The 15,817-nt window shown below is 55.8% G+C and overlaps 1 long non-coding RNA gene across 1 annotated transcript; it reads right to left on the bottom strand.

The window, feature by feature from the left end:
* Positions 1 to 8,113: 8,113 nt before the first annotated feature.
* On the bottom strand, positions 8,114 to 12,693 carry LOC140687640 (uncharacterized). Its single transcript, XR_012062040.1, has 2 exons — positions 12,151 to 12,693; positions 8,114 to 8,799 (listed from the first exon to the last, which is right to left on the bottom strand). It is a non-coding gene; the product is annotated as an uncharacterized lncRNA (long non-coding RNA).
* Positions 12,694 to 15,817: the final 3,124 nt, after the last annotated feature.

Raw genomic sequence — 15,817 nt, 5'->3', positions numbered from 1 at the left:
CCTCTTGCCACTGGTCTCAGGTTAGAACAGCACATGTTATGTTCAGGTGTGATTGAATAATCTTGTGATTTACCATCCTAACCTTCTTCAAGGGAGCAGCTCAGTGGCACGAAGTGCCTTCTCACTGCTGTGCAGCCACCAGCACCATCGGTCCATGGGGCTATTCTAATCCTCCCCAGTTGAGGCTGTCCCCATTAAACACTCGCTCCCCTAGCCCCCCGGCCCCCATCACCTTACTTTCCTTCTCCGAGACCTTGACTGCCCTGAGTTCTGTATAAGTAGAGCACAAGTTTGAACGAGAATGTAATCAACACATGTTTCCTGAGGGCCTGACATGCAGGATCTGAGACACAGGATGTGCAAGCCTGGAGTTCAGCCAGGGGGCAGGTGGAGGGGAGCCTGCCCTGGGTGGAGGGTCCTCCCATCTGAAGATACAGTTTGCCACTGACTCTACGTCAGAGACAGGAGTGGAGGGATGGCCCAGAGCTGGGTCTGGGGGCAAGCTGGCAGGCGTGCAAATCCCTCTGTCCCTTATGCCTGGGGAATGGCCTGGGGCCTCAGATTCCCCACCCCTGAGAAGGAGGGTAACCAAGGTCTCTGCCTTGTGGGATTGCCGTGCAGACTCGGTGAGTTAATGAACAATATTAACAGCAACTGCTGCCCAATTAGCACCGCGGGAGAGTCCGCATCATTTGTTATTGTTGCTAAAGACGCCTCCTCCTTAGAATGCCTCGTCCTCGCGATGCCCTGAAGATCTCTTGGCAGCCTGACTGAAGGAGGAGGCTGGGCCGGGGAAGCACGGGGTCGTGACCTCACCCAAATGCTCCCTGCAGAGGAGAGTCCCAGATAGCGCCAGCCTCCCTGGCCCTGTGGTCCAAAACCTCCTGCTCAAGGCCAGCCCCATTGTGGCCTTGGGGTTTATCAGACCAGCAGACCAGGAGCTCTCCTCCCTCCCACCCCACACAGCACCCCAGGAGGGCCTGTCACTGCCTCCTCTGGGCAGTGCAGGCCAGGTGGGGGTGCAGGTGAACCCTGGGATGGGGTCCAGCCCTGCCACCAAGTCAACCAAAGTGCAGGCTGAGGACCTGCAGCTCCAGCCTCCCTGGGAGCTCTTAGAAATGAGCCCCAGGGCCCTCCCAGACCCTCAGAGCCAGCACCTTTGTGGGAAAGAGAGCCCAGAGAACAACCGCGCAGCGAAGGTGTGAGTCTGGTCCCGAGAAACCACCTACCGTCTCAGGGGGAGGGAGGTGAGGAGCAGACAGGATTTTGGACTGTGGGGATTCTGGGCCCGGCTGGCGGCTCCTCCCCGAGTTCCTGCTTCTGCCACAGCCTGAACACAAACCACCCCAAAAACTTGCTCGAGTGTCTGCTTTTTTGCCCTACTCAGCGGCTCCAAAGGCTCCTGGAAGGGGCTGAAAAGCAACAAGGACACTCCAGGGCACTGCCGACAGCCAGCTCCTCATCTGGACACCCAGCGGCCTTGGCCCCATTCCATCACCAGCTCCCGGAGAGGCCAGGCCCCAGGGAGAGGACTGGGTTTATTTTAAACTTGAAATTGAAGGTTACTTTGTAACAACAACAAAATAGGCCCCTCCAATTCTCGGCTGCCAAATAAGTGTCCTAAATAAGAAACCAGCGGGTGCTCCTTTCCTGGTTTTAGGGGAAGGAAGCCACAGCCCTGGGAGGGAGGGAGGTACCTGGCTGGGTGCTGGCAGCCTCCACCCCGCCTGGCTGTCAGGGCTGGAGGCAGGGAGGCCGGCGAGGGTGCAGTGTCTCTCCAGCCCTGCCTTTGTCCATGGACCCAGGGCAGCTCTTTTAAATAAAAGTGATGCCTGCTCAGCTTGGAAAATGTGGGCGCTGCAGGAAAACATGGGGAAAAATTAAAGCCATCATCCTGTTTCTCAGTACTATTTTTTTTCATTGACTGTTGCTGCTTTAGCTGGGCCCAGTTTCCGTTCCCTCCTCACTCTCGGATGTGTTTATCCGGCACTTGCACATTGCAGCTTCTGCTCCTGTGAGGTTTGTTTCGTGTCTTCACCCATGTCCAGTGAGCTGGGAAGGGAAAAAAATCCTTGCCACCTTAGAGCGGAGACCAGGCTGAAATGATTCAAGGCCAATGAGTGGCCTTGTGAGGATGAAATTGCCCACCAGAAAAGCTAAAACAAAAGGTGAGTGTCGTGGGGGTCTGTGATGGTGTGTGGCGTCCCCTGAAAGGACAGTTACGGAAAACCACGTGCTTCTGAGGCATGGAAGCAGATGTGATGTGGGTGCCATCCAGGTATTCCCAGGGTCATTCAGTGAATTTTCAACTGTTCCAGCTTTTTTGCTGCAAAGCAGCGACCCCAGAACTTGATGGCAGGATTCTGTGGGTGGGCACGGCTCTGCAGGGCCAACTCATCTTCACTCCCTAAGAGGGCAGTCAGGGCAGAACCTCCAAGCTGAGGGTCTTCAGCTTCTCGGTGTGGATAACCCACCCCCCCACCACCCCCCCCCACACACACACCCACATCCCCCCAACACACCCACACCCCACACAGCCAAGCTCCCCCCCACCCACTAAAGAGAATTCCTAGGTTGCTTGTTAAAAATTCCACTTCCTATCTGCTGTCTCAGGATCTCAGGAGGTGGAACCCATCTGTAGGCTGGTGACAGCCAGCTCTGCCCTGTGTGGCCTGTTCCCACTCCTCGAGGTTGCTGTCCTCCCAGCTCTGGGCCGTGTGGGCCTTGGGGCCATATGAACTAGCAGGACTGCCGACCTGCCTTGCCCACGTCCTTCTAGTATCTTCCAGAGTATTCCCACCTGTTTTCTCTCCCAGATCACCAGCGCCAGGGCCTCAGCCCAGCCCTCCCTCCCTGAGGTAGGTGCTCACTCGCCAGGGTTTGGATCCTGCAGAGAAAGTGGGGCCGAAACTTGCCGGCGTTGTAACTGAGTGAAGGGACAAGGGGACCCGCCAGGCTGAGAGGGGAGTGAAAGCAGAGGCGGGGAGAGGGTGGGCTGAGCTGGGGGAAGGGCGTGGGCAGAGCTGGTGTGGGCGTGGGGTGAGGTGGGGGAAGCGCGTGGCATGGTGAGCTCAAAAGGAGGTATACATGTGAGAATTTTTATTGAAACTAACCTGCACCAGGCCAGCTTTTCCTATTGTCTTTTTCGGTAAGACAGTTTTTTAAAGAATAGTTTTAGGCTCACAGCAAAATTGAGAAGGTGCAGAGATTTCCCGCATGCCCTCTGCCCACCCTCCCCCCATCCTCACATCCCCACCGCGGGGGCGTTTATATGACGGATGAACCTGCAGGGTCACGGTCACCGCTGCCCACAGTGCGCTGTTTACACGCGGGCTCGCTCTCGGTCAGGTGTCCGGTGGGTTTGGACAAACGTGCCCGACGTGGATCCGCCTTCGCAGTATCACATGGACTAGTTTCATTCCCTAAAAATCCTCCACGCTCCACCTGGTCATCCCTCCCCGCTGCATTGCCTTTTTTTTTTTTAACGTTTTTGTTTAATTGGGGGAAAGAAAGGACCAAAAAAGTGCGGGTAGTCGTCTTGGAGGTGAATTTCACAAGGATTTCACCGGGATCTCCGAAAGGGGCTGAGGAGCCGGGCCGGGGAGGAGTCACCTGGAAGGGGCGGGGCGGGGCGGGGCGGGGCGGGACCTGGAGGCACGTGGTGGGCGTGTCCTTCCCGCCTTCACTCCGCCACTTCCCGCGGACGCCGGGACGCGCGGGCCCAGGTAGGAAAGGCAAAGGTGCGGGGGTCTCGGGGGAACGTGCAGGCCAGTCCCCCCCGGAGGGGACGATGTTGTGGAGTGGCCCCGGGGTGCTCGGGGGCGGGGCGGGGACGGCGAGAAGCGCACGTGGGGCACGGGAGTGGAGCTGCGGATGTGGAAGGAGAGCGCCGTCCTGGCAGCAGGTGGGGTCGATGAGGGTCTGTTACGGGAGCAGAGCTGGCGCTAGAAACCTCCCGCGGCAGAGTGCAGGGCGGCGGAGCCCGAGGCCCAGCCAGGAAGCTGCTCAGGTCGTGCGGGCCCAGGTGAAGAGGTGGAAGTGGGACGAGCAGCCGCGTGGGCTGCGGTCTGGGTCTGAGGAGGGCCGCCGGGAGCTTGTTCCAGGAGCTTTTGAAAGCAAGTGACAAAAACCCAGCTTAGACCAGCTCAGGCCAAAATGGGACAGTGTTGTGAACTGCCCTTTGGAAGGTTCCCCAGAGGAGAACGCGGGGGCTGCCACCAGCAGGAGGGGGAGTTTGCTGGGCCCACTGCAGGCGTCCAGGTGGGGTGGGCTGTAGCTCAGGGAACAGGTCAGTCCACAGCAGGATCCGAGTCCTGTGGGAGCTGAAGCTCTAGGAGTGAATGAGACCATCACGGTGGAAGGGGTGGGTGCTGAAGCAGCTTTACCAGGTTCCCCCTGGGCGGAACAACTACGCTTCCTCTGCCTGCAGGCAACAGCACACTCCGTCCCTGGGAAAGGCTCACCTCCTTCACGCTGAGCGTGTGTGTAAGGGATTCAGGCAGGGCTGGGAGTCGCCTGTCCCTCCCGGAGCACACCCCCCCAACGGTCTTCCTCTGGTGCCCTCCCTGCCCAACACCCCCGGGGAGCACTTACTTGGTTCTTATTTTATGCTGGAATATATTTGTCCTTTCTTCTCCTTTTTCTACATTTAGTTGAGCTGTGTCTCCTCAGCTAGTCTGGAGGACACAGCAGAGCAAATACTCTGTTCTGTGTCTCCTCCAGCACTAAGCCCGGTGCCTACACATTTTAGTGACTCAATACCTGTGTTTTTGCAGATGGGAACAAAGCCCTGATTGGCAGGCCCTGTGGGCTGTGTGGTTTGGGCAGAGGGACCTCCTCCCGAGGAGGCCGGCATCAGGGCCAGAGTTTCTGCCCAGGCCACGTGGACCCGAGAGTTTTCCGTGAATGGCTCCCACTCTGCCTACCAGGGCACATTCTGAGGCTCTGACCTTCCCAGGTGCAGCCTGGGGAAGGCAGGGCTTCTCTGCCGTGACTGCTCAGTAGAGTCACCTGGGGACCCACCCCAGGCCCATTAAACAGAGCCTTTGGGGTGGGGCAACTCGGTGAGAACTGTTAAAGCTCCCTGGAGCATGCTAGTGTGCAGTAGGCTGGGCCCGTCCATCTCCCAGTGTCCTGAGGGTGACACGGGGCAAAACTTATAGGATTTGGAGTCAGACAGCCCTGGGTTCAAACCCAGCCCCACTCTGTGATTCAGCACCACTGGACTTGACGTTCTTAGCTCCAAAATGGGTATGAAGTACCCGTTTCCCAGAACGCCAGGTGCAGGCCGAGCTTCAGAGCATAGAAGCCGCCCTAAATACTAGTCCCTGTGTCTTGTTGAGAACTTAGGCCTTCACTGAGATGGACCCTCAGCCTCTGTCTCAGGGCTACGTGAGGACCAACAGTGAGTCCCTTTAGAAGGGTGCTGTGACTGGGACAATGGCAGCCGTAGTCACATGGAGCTGGGAAAGAAAGCTTTGATTTTTACTTCTGACTGTAGGGGAAAGGGTTCATTGCCTCCCCAGTGTGGCCTGTCTACGTGGCATTCAAAATGATCATCTAGCATCTACTCATTCCAGAATTTTTTGTTTTCCAAGAGGCAGGGGGAAACCCTGAGTCAGGGAGGTAGCATCTCTGTTCTGCGTGGCTCTCCCCAGGCTCTGACCGGAAAGGGTCCCCAACTCCTCGTGGGTCCAGGAGGGAGTGTGGGGCCTTCCTCTCGTGCCTGACGAGGCGGGCAGTTCCTGACACACAGTGGGTGTGTGAGGACTGTTTGCCGACAGGGGTCCTGAGCTCCTCTGTGTCCAGGGCTTTGGGTGAAGCCCCCCCGTGTTGCATCACCCCTTGCGGCGGGTGACAGCTGGGGTATCCTGGGCCCGGCGTTGAACATGGATACCAAAGGGAGGCTCACCAAGAAGCCACTTAGAATTCCAGAAGTGTCAAGAGTTTGGAGTCTGCAAATACTCCGTGTGTATCTGAAGGTAAAATTACCTGGATCATGAGGTAAGGAAGGGCAGCTCAAGCTTGAGAGATGGCACTTGATTTATCATTCAGAGCCCATCACCACACACACGTCTGCAGGAGAGGACAGGAAACACTGCCTGTCACTGGCTGAATTGTGTTCCCCCAAATTCAACGCCTGGCAGCTCAGAATGGGACCGTGTTTGGAGGTGGGCCTTTAAAGAGGTGATTAAGTTAAAAGGAGGCCCTCAAGGTGGCCCTAATCTGATCTGACCCATGTCCTTAAGAAATTTGGACACAGAGACACCAAGGACGTGCGTGCACAGGAGAGAGACTGTGTGAGGACACGGGGAGAAGACCATCGTCTACACACCCTCCCTGCTGACACCTCGAGCTCAGCCCTGCCGCCTGCCAGACCAGGAGGGAACCCCGCCATCTCAGCCCCAGGCTGGGCTGCTTGTTACAGCCGCCCGAGCTGACATTGCCCTGGTTTTGTTTTCTGTGTGTGGCTGGCACCACCGACAAGCGGGTTATTCCACGTTAGAGGACGAGAGAGACACCGGGTTTCAGGAGCCCCTGGCTGCGAAGCTCGCACGTCGGGGACCATGACTGGCGTTGCTGGAAGAACGGTCATCTCGAAGTTCACATGCAGGACGCACGGTCCAGGTTCCGAGGACTGGGCCACGTGAGTCAGATCTCCACGAGGCACCAGCGGCGCCAGACGGGGTCCCTGAAGGGCAGCACTTGTCCCCGTCTCTTCCTCTCGTTTCATTAAACGTATCTTTTTAGAATTCGGAGAAACAAGAAGTGTTTTGCTTGGTGGTTTTCGGAAAGGCAAGAAATCCCCCTGGTCTGGAACTGGAGACGCCCCGCCTGTGGCTCGCGTCTCTCTGCATGGAGTACTTACTCGTTCACACGAGCTTCTCCGGCTCTGGGCCCAGCTGGAAGGTGGTGCTAATGGCACACCTGCCCATTTAAATAGCAAACGCCTGTGGAAACCAGAGTGAGGGGATGAGGAGAACAGGCTTTAGCACCCCTCCCCTCTCCCGCCCATCCACCCTAACCTGCTGTGTGGCCTTGAGAAAGTCACTTGACATCTCTGTTGGGGTTTGACAGGTGTTCCAGAGAGCTCTGCCAAGGGGCAGCCAGGGTAGCACCTGTGACCTTGGGGAAAGCAGGCCATCTCTGGATGCAGGAATCGAGGCATCACATGGCTCCTGGGAAACACTTCTAAGTGGCCTCCCAGGCCTGCTTGGGAGACGGCATGACCTGGAGCCCCCACCCCAGAGCGGCCCAGCCAGGACCCCCGGGCAGCTTGGCTGGGGTGCCCCACCTTCCGATCAGGGAGCACCGGGCATGGCATTGCATGATTTTACTAAGCACAGCACCCCTGTCCCAGAGGGCCTGGACCTAGGATGGACAGACAGTTATGGAAGATGCGTCCTCAGGGCCTCAGAAGAGCCGGTGGGGCTGCTGTCAGTCTGGCTGGAATCTTCCGGAGCTCACAGATCATCTCTTCAGAATTGCTGGTGTCCCCACAGCACCACCATCACCCACCAGGAGCCCATCAGCAAAGCCAACGCCTGGAGCTCAGGGAGGGCCTGGGAGCCCCTCCATGGAGGCCGACGTGCACCGAGGGCCCCTCGGCTCAGGACTGACCCTGAGGCTGTCACTCCGCCCCCGTCAGGGGGTCTCTGACTAACAGAAGTCCACTTGTGGAGCTTGATTTAAAATGCAGATTCCTGGGCCTGCTCCTGAAACTCTGCTGCAGGTATGGGGGCCATTCTAGGGGATTCCACGCATGGGGTTCACAGGCCACAGTTGAGATGTGCTTCCTCCACGTGAACGTGTCTGCACACATGTGGCCGCATCTGCTGGCTGAATCCGCTTCATCCCTGTCTCTTCTGCTCCTCAGACATGGTGCGCCCCGGCCCCCGGCCTTCCCTGCCCACCGTGTCCCCTCTCCCGCCTGCTCTGCTCCTGCAGGCTCAGCTCGGAGCATCCCCGCCCCAGGTCCCTCCCCACTATCCCCCACGAGTTCCTGCCACAGCATCATAGCCATGGCCCAGCTGGTGCAGACACAGGGGTGGTCCTGTGTGTCCCTGACCCCCCCAGAGCCGGGCGCTCAGCAAGAGATACATCTTCTTGAATATAACTTTCAATTCAATTTATTTCCATCCAGTTCAGTTCAGTGCAGTTCACCTCGATTCATGTCAGCACAAGGAGCCATGGGAGCCCATGAGGAGCCCAACACACAGAAGCCGGCCTTGGACGCGGGAAGGCCTGGATGCGGGGAAGGACCATGTGGCCTGATTCTCACCCAAAGCATCACTCAGCTTGGCGCCTAGCCCTCCTCCTCCCAGGCCTACTCAGCACCCTGGTGGCCAGCCCTTTTGGGGACACTTCCCCACCTGGCGCATCTCCAGAGGTCCCCAACGATGACACCAGAAGCTGCTCAGGTGTGTTGCAGCCACTACATCACAGACTGGCGTCCCACCTGGGTCACTATCTGGGTGATGGGGCAGAGCAGGCAGGAAGGAGGACTCGGCCGCAGATCCCAGGGTCCATCCTTCCCACTGACGGGGACCCAGAGAAGGAAATCTCTACTCAGACGTCACGCACAGCAGCTGTCCTGCAAACGCTACCAAGCCTGGGTCACACAACCGTCCCTGCGGTGGCTTCTCCGTGGAGCCAGCCAAGGGTCCCGCTGAGGGGTCCAAAGTTTAATGAACAGCAAGACGGTGCAGGGAGGGACGAATCGCCAGGGTCTTCCCGTAGCAGCCTTGGCAGCGTAGCCGGGTCCCGCATCACTGTCAGTGCGTCTCCCTCTTCCTGCGTCTGAAACGACAGAGGGAGCCGGTCAGGCCCTGGGAGGCTGGGGACAGTCCTCTGATTGCCTCCCTGCCAGTGCCTGGTGGCTGGGCCGCAGCCTTGGGGCCCAATGACATCTCGTGCTGCTCTTTTGGGTCCAGATACTTCCCGCGATAAAAGACCCAGAGACCTCCCCTTCACTCCCACACCCTGCCCGCAGGAAGAAACAAATGGGAAAATCTAGGATTGGGGTTCAGTTTCTAAAATGAGTCCATTCTGGGATGCCCAAAAGGAAGGATAACTGCTGTGCCTCTTCACTGGGATTTAGTCAAACTTCCATGCTTTCAGTGAGAATCTGGCATAAAAAGAAACCCGAAAACATAGCCATGCTCCATGCAGAAAGCAAAACCCACCAGGACTCGGCTGGGGAGATCTGGAGGGTTTTGCTTTGGGAGTAACTCAGCTCCCAGCTCGTCTCACTCATTCTCTCATTCGCTCGACAGACATGTACCAAGCACCTCCTCCGGGCCAGGCTGGGCCGGGAGCTGAGCAAGAGTGGGGCCTGGCTCCCTGGAAGCTGCAGGAGGTGGGGCGCAGGCCCACAGCCTGGGTTTGGGCAGGTCAATGCCCAGGACGTGATGGAACGGACCCCCGACCCGACCATGGGAGCCTGGGGTGGGGGTCCTGAGAAAGCTTCCTTCAAGGAGGAAACAGGAAACGGAGGTTGGAAAACCGAGTAAGGCCCCACCTTTGCCACAGCATCAGTGTCAACATCCCCACAAGGACTGGCCAGCAGTGCTGGGGGCCCGGGGCTGAGCGGGGCTGGGCGCCGCTCCGGAAGGGCGTGATCCGAGTCCCCCAGTCACGATGACACGCAGAGCCACCAGCCCGCACTCCTTAAAAGCACCGGTGTCCTGAGGAACTGTCTGGGTCCAAGGAGGCTAAGGAGACACGACAAGTGACGTGACCGTGGAAAACCAGCTGTGGGGGGTGGGGCGGGGCGGGGCGGGGGCTGACTGCCGCCTGCGGCTGGGGCTGGAAGTCGCGGCTTCAGGGTTCCACTTGCTGGTCCTGGTCCCTGTGACCTGGTTCCGTAAGAGAACACGTGTCCTCAGCTGACCGCGCAGGGCCCGATGTGGGGTAGGTCGGGCAGTGTCTGCACGGCTGCGCGTCTGTGTGTGACCAGGTGTCAGCATGACCTGGTGAAGGTGGAAGGTACAGGGAATGTCTTTGTAGTGTTTTACAACTTTTCTCCAAATTCAAAATTATATCAAGGTTGAAGAGCCCCCACAAACTAGGTGCCGGGCCGGCAGGTGTGGCAGGCGCCAGCGCCCTCATCCAGGAAGAGGTTGGGGGCCCAGGTTTAGAGTGAGGGCTGGTGGGGGTTGGATTTGAAGGTCATGGGGAGGCCAACGGTGGAAGTGGAGGTCCTCGTCCTGCAGACTGTGGGGGGTCAGTTCATCTTCCGAGGGTCACGGCAGCAGCTCATGCCTGGTGGCGGAGGGGACAAGACTGGCAGCAGCTCGGGTCATGGAACCCGGGGACCCGCCCACGTCCACTCAGGATGAGGACCAGGACAGGGCGGTGTCATGGGGACAGGAAGAGCTGGGTGGAGGAGGCTGCGAGGAGGTGAGATGGACGGGGACCCGTCATAAGGGAGTTTCCTGTGGAGGTGACAGCACCCACGGAGGCAGGGAAGAGGTTCCGGGAAGGGATGACCACCTCCCGTGTTGAGTTCAAGGCGTCTGTGGGGCGTCCGGTGATTGCCTGGATGGGTCTGACGCCCCCAGGAGAGGGCTAGGTGCTGCGGCAGAGCGACAGGCAGGGCTCCTGGGGGCAGCCTGCCTGTGTCCTGTGCCGGGGCAGCCTCTCTCTCCCCTACTAGCTGGGTGACCTGGGCAGGTGGCTTTATTGATCTGCACCTGCAATTCCTCAGCTGTAACAGTGACAGCAGATCCTCCCTCGTACAGGACAGGGTGCTCTGAGCGGTAAGAGTGAACACAAGTGGGGGTGTGATAGCTCGGTGGGAGAGCGCGTGCTCAGCATGCACGAGGTCCTGGATTCTAGCCCAGATACCTCCATTAAAAAAAAAGTAAACACGAGTGAAATGTTTCCAAGAGCCCCTGGCTCAGAGAAGTGCTCAAAAGGGTCAGCTGCTGCCACTGCCCCCTCAACACAATCACCGCCACCACGACCATGAAGCAGCCCCACTTCTGTACCAGGGAGAGGAGGCTGCTCTGGCTGTGGGGCACGTGCTGTCCTGCCGCACGGCTAGTGGGGGGCTTCCTGGGGGCAGGAAGGCAGGCTGGCTCAAGATTTCACACCCAGCAGCCCCTTTGGGGGAAACCCAGACTCTCCGGGGAATGTTCTGCAGTGTGGTCATGGGAGCACCTGTGGCGCTCATCAAATGCAGATTCCTGGGCGCCAGCCCAGAGCTAGAATCAGCCGCTCTGGGAATGCCCACGAAGCAGACCTCCCCTGCACCCACCCCATCTTAGGGGTAGCAAAGTTGCCGAATGCTGCCTGAGAGCAAGAAGTCGTTGCTGGAGTGATACATTCTGGGGGGAGAACGCATGGCAGTTATTTTCATCTTTTATCTCAAGTAATCGTTGGGACCCTGCAAATTACATTATTCGGTACAATAAGGTTTGAAGTGGGCAGACATCATCTTAATTCCCATCATCTTAATAAAGGCACTGTTTCCTAAGGGGAAAATTTATGGGAGTATTTTAGGGAAAAAAAATCAATGTAGGTTGAGGTGGTCATTATTGATTTTTACCTGAGCCTGGATAAAAGATGCTTTTTGACAAAGGAGGAGGTGATAGCGGTCTTCGGACACACCGAGGACCGTTATGAGATAGAGAGAATGTTTTCTAAGATGATCTGGGGAGCAGAACCAGGACACAGACCACAAGAAGGTCCATGTGGTTCAAGAAAGAACTAGGAGCTGGTCTGTCCAGGGATGGGATGGGCCCCCTGGCCAGGTGGGCAGAAAGCTGGCCTGCAGAACTCATCAGATTCTTTCCAACGTTAATATAATGTGAGGCTCTGTTAAGTACAGGGAGAAAAGAAAAAAAGAACCACACCTTTTAAATGGAATTTCAGTTCTAGGAAAGAAAAAAAGCTGCTGCTAATGGTTTTCGGTTGGCTGACAGATGAACACTGCTTATGTAATGAGAAGAAACACCCCTAGTGGAGAAAATGAGGTTACTCTGGGCCAGGCCCAGGGATCAGCCTTTTTTTTTTTTTTTTTTTTGACATGCCGTATCTTTAGAAACTTCAGCCACACACTTGGCACATAGTGAGGGCTTTCTAACCGTTGAGCATTAGTAACTGTAGTTTTTTAGAGAATAGGCCGAGACCAGTTAAGTGACTTGCCTAAGACGGCCCGCCCCGAAGTGGGTGGGACTTGCTTCGATCAAGGGCTCCGAACCTTCACACCAGGCTCACGTCCAGTGACTAGTCCCCCGGAAGTAAGCGTGCGTGGACGTGGAGGGGGCAAAGCACAGGGGCGGCGGCTGGTCCGAGAGCTGTTCCTCCTGGCTGACGAGGTGACGCCGCAGGGCACGTTCTGAGCGTTGCCGGCCAGCTCCCCACATGACCCCGCGGGGTGACTCTCTCAGCTTTCATCTTCCTCTGACAGGATCACCCAGCTTAAATCCGAATCATCCCCTTGACGTCTGAGCAAAAGCAGCGTTTTCCCTTCAGTGTGAAGTCCTGGGGCGGGGCCGGAGCGCAGGAGGAGCGGGCTGGGGGGCCTGCGGCGGCCCGAGCAGGTGGTTTGCTTTGGGAGAGAAGGGTCGCTGACAGTCGGTCCCAACGCTCCGCCCCCAACCCCTCGGGCAGCCCTGGGAAGGCGCCGTCCCTGCCGTCCCGCCCGCGGGCAGCAGAGGGCGGCAGCGACACACCCGCGCCCACGGCTCCCAGGGGCCCCGGGAATACCCGTCAAGCCCTAAAATGTCTCCCTGTCGTTTGGAAAATTCTTGCAGAGGAGGAATACTGCTGATTTAAAGTTATAAAACCAAAACACAGACATAAGTCATGAATTACTCCCTTAAAAGAAATCAGTAATTTTTTTAAAAAAGTCTTAATGATAACAGCTAGTCCTTGACTTGAAACACGGCTTGAAGGGACCTGCGCTCCGCGGAGCTTCCTTTGGTCTCTTTCCTCGCGGTGTCCTTGTAACCAGGTGGGCAGCTTTTGTCACCTCAGGTAGCTTATTTAATTGTCTCAGTTTGATATCATTTGCTAAGCTTGTATTATGCATTTAATGAAAAAATATTTAAGATCACAATTTGGGAACCAACTTCACTTTGACGCTACGGCTGTGATGTCCCCATTGTGTCACTTCCTTTTCTAGAACTCACCTACGGGATCTGACCTGAGCCACCCTGCCGGTGACTCCGGGCACTTGCGCCAGTTTCCTTGGTTTTGTTTTGGTAAGTGCTTCCTGGTGGCACAGCCAGGAGGCCACTGCAGCCGCCGTTTCTCCCTAGAATCCTCCGGGGCTTGTGAGCCGGGAAGTTCTGGGCGATACGTGCACAGTGGAGGCTGAGACGTGGGCAGGTGTGAACCCAGGGCCGGCAATTCAGCCTGTTTTCTCCTGGGTTTTCAGTGACTGGTGACCAGGCGGCCACCTGGAGACCTTCTGGATTAGGAAGGAGGCAACAGAACTGGGTGAAGGTTCTGGGCAGACAAGCTTGCAGCCACCTAAGGCTGACCGACCTCCAGATGTTACTGAGCCTGTGCACTCAGCTTCCTCATCTGCAGGATGGGGTGTACCTGCTTCACTGTGTGGCTGTGACACCAACTCCTATTTATTAAACACCTGCCACTTGCCAGGTGTTCTTTCAAGACTTGGTGATCTGGTAACTTAAAATTCTTGCCGTCAGGAAGTTTACAGTGCAAAAGGGGGTGACAGGCAACTTCAGACAGTGGAGAGGGCGCGAAGACTCAGGGTGGTGTGAGGCGCTGCGTGCGGGGATGCCCTGGATGAGGGACGCTGGTCGGGGAAGGCTGACCGGCAGAGGCCGTTGTGGGGGTGAGCCCAGCAGAGGGAGTCCTGCCGAGGCCCAAGAGGGGAGGGTGGGAGGAGAGGCAGGTGAGGAGCAGGTAGCCTAGGGGTGACGGTGGGTCTCTGGGTCGGCCTACATGCAGCTGGAGGCAGAGGAGGGTTTCCAGTGGGCTGGGCTGGGCAGGGCTGGAGCCACAGGCTGCGTGGGCGCCAAGACTGGGGGGAGCGGAGCACTGAGCGCGGAGCCTGGCACAGGCCCCGATGCAGGTGGTTTATTAATTTAAAAACCTAACAGACTAGAAGCCAGCTGGGGTTCCTTTCAAGGATTTTCCGCCAGTAATCTATCTTGATTTTCTCTGAACGTGTAAAGTGACAAAAACATCTCACTTTTTAAATGGGCTCACTTTCTGTACGGGCTGCAGCGAAGCTGCCCACGACCACTGTGACTGTTACACTCATCGTAGGAGGCTCAGATAAATTGAACATTTATATTTATTTCTTCCATTATAAAATATAAGCACATTACATTTTGAAAAGAAGAAGAAAATCCACCACCCTACCACAAAAATGGCTTTAACATTTTGTGTATTTCTTTTCGGAATTGGGAATAATCTGAAATTTAAGGAATACTGAGTGTTTCAAGCATTGTCGAGAAGAAATTAAAATGCTGGTTCTTACTGCCCTAATATTTTTTGATTCACTTCCTTTCAGCAGAAAAGACTGAAACATCACATAGTTACAAAGACTAAATCTCCAAAGTGTGCACCACCTCTAATCAGAAGCTACTTTTTCTACAATGAACATGTTAATGCAGCTCTACTGTTTACAGCGAGATCCTGGACAGAAGGAAGCTCTAGGCACTGACTCACTGACATACTGATGAAGTTAAACCAAAAATGCATCTCTGCTTGCTTAAAAATGTTTAAGTGTCTAAATACTGGGAACCAAAAATCTTGGGAGGGAGGTGCCTTTGACCATCATTTGAAAAGTCAAACAGCTGACAGCCAGACAGCACGTGTGGAACACACCTTAAGTCGTCTTCATTCTGAAACCAGACTTTGTTACTTGAAACGTCTGAATTGCCTATGCTGAAAATGTGCGAAGCCTTTTACAAGTTCCTGGGGGAAGTTAAGAGCAAGATTGTAGTTTTCTTTTTTGCTTATTATTTTTAGATGCACTCTATGCTTCTCAAAGACCTCCACCCCCAGCAGGGAAGTGTGCTGGCGCTTTAGGAATCGTTTCACATTGCACACAAATACTTTCAAAATCAGCTTTAACTAGAGATGTGAGTAAAAGAGCTGCATCTGAGAGCACAGAGCACCGGCTAAGATGCACGTCTGACCGACGGGGACAACCAAGGAAAAGGAGCTCTTGGTTTACTAACCTGGAGAAACTGCCATTTCCAGATACTCACAGAGCGGGAACGTTTCTCCATTGTCTCATCTAGTCAGTCCTAAAGGTGGCTAGCCATTCTCAGACACAGTCACCAGATAAAACCCACACTGCAGAAGCACGTTTTATCCTAAACAGACCTGATTAAAATGCACTGCCAGAAATCACATTTCAAGTTAGCAAGCACCAGGATTAAAACAGCAAACCCAAGACCTGCAGTGAATTAGCAAATGTAAAAAAGTATTTTGAACCAGAGGTATTTCTGCCTGTACTGAACGGATTCAGATTTCTGAAAAGTTCTTAAAACTGTTAAGATTTTGAAATGGGGGGAGAGAGCTGAAGTCTAATTTCATTCCTTGCAGAGGTAAAACCTACAAGCATGTATTGACTACGTGGGCCTCTGTGACGCTGGATAAACGGGCGTCTCGTTACTGAAGGACAGGAAGTCAGAGGGAGAGATTTAAGGAGAGAAATAAGTGTGATTTGTTGGTCTGGGGTTACAGTAAAAAATTAAGTGAAACTGAATCACCGGCCATGAGAACGACACAGAACCGAGGCCGGTGTCCAGGGCGCAGGCGCGCAGGCGGGGACTGGGGATGGAGCCCCAGAAGTGGCCAGGCGGCAGCGTTCGGTCCTAAG

The sequence above is a fragment of the Vicugna pacos genome, chromosome 20 (assembly GCF_048564905.1).
Source record: "Vicugna pacos chromosome 20, VicPac4, whole genome shotgun sequence".
Classification (NCBI taxonomy): domain Eukaryota; kingdom Metazoa; phylum Chordata; class Mammalia; order Artiodactyla; family Camelidae; genus Vicugna; species Vicugna pacos.
Note: the sequence above shows the minus strand (reverse complement) of the source record. Positions and strands in the feature narration are given on the sequence as shown.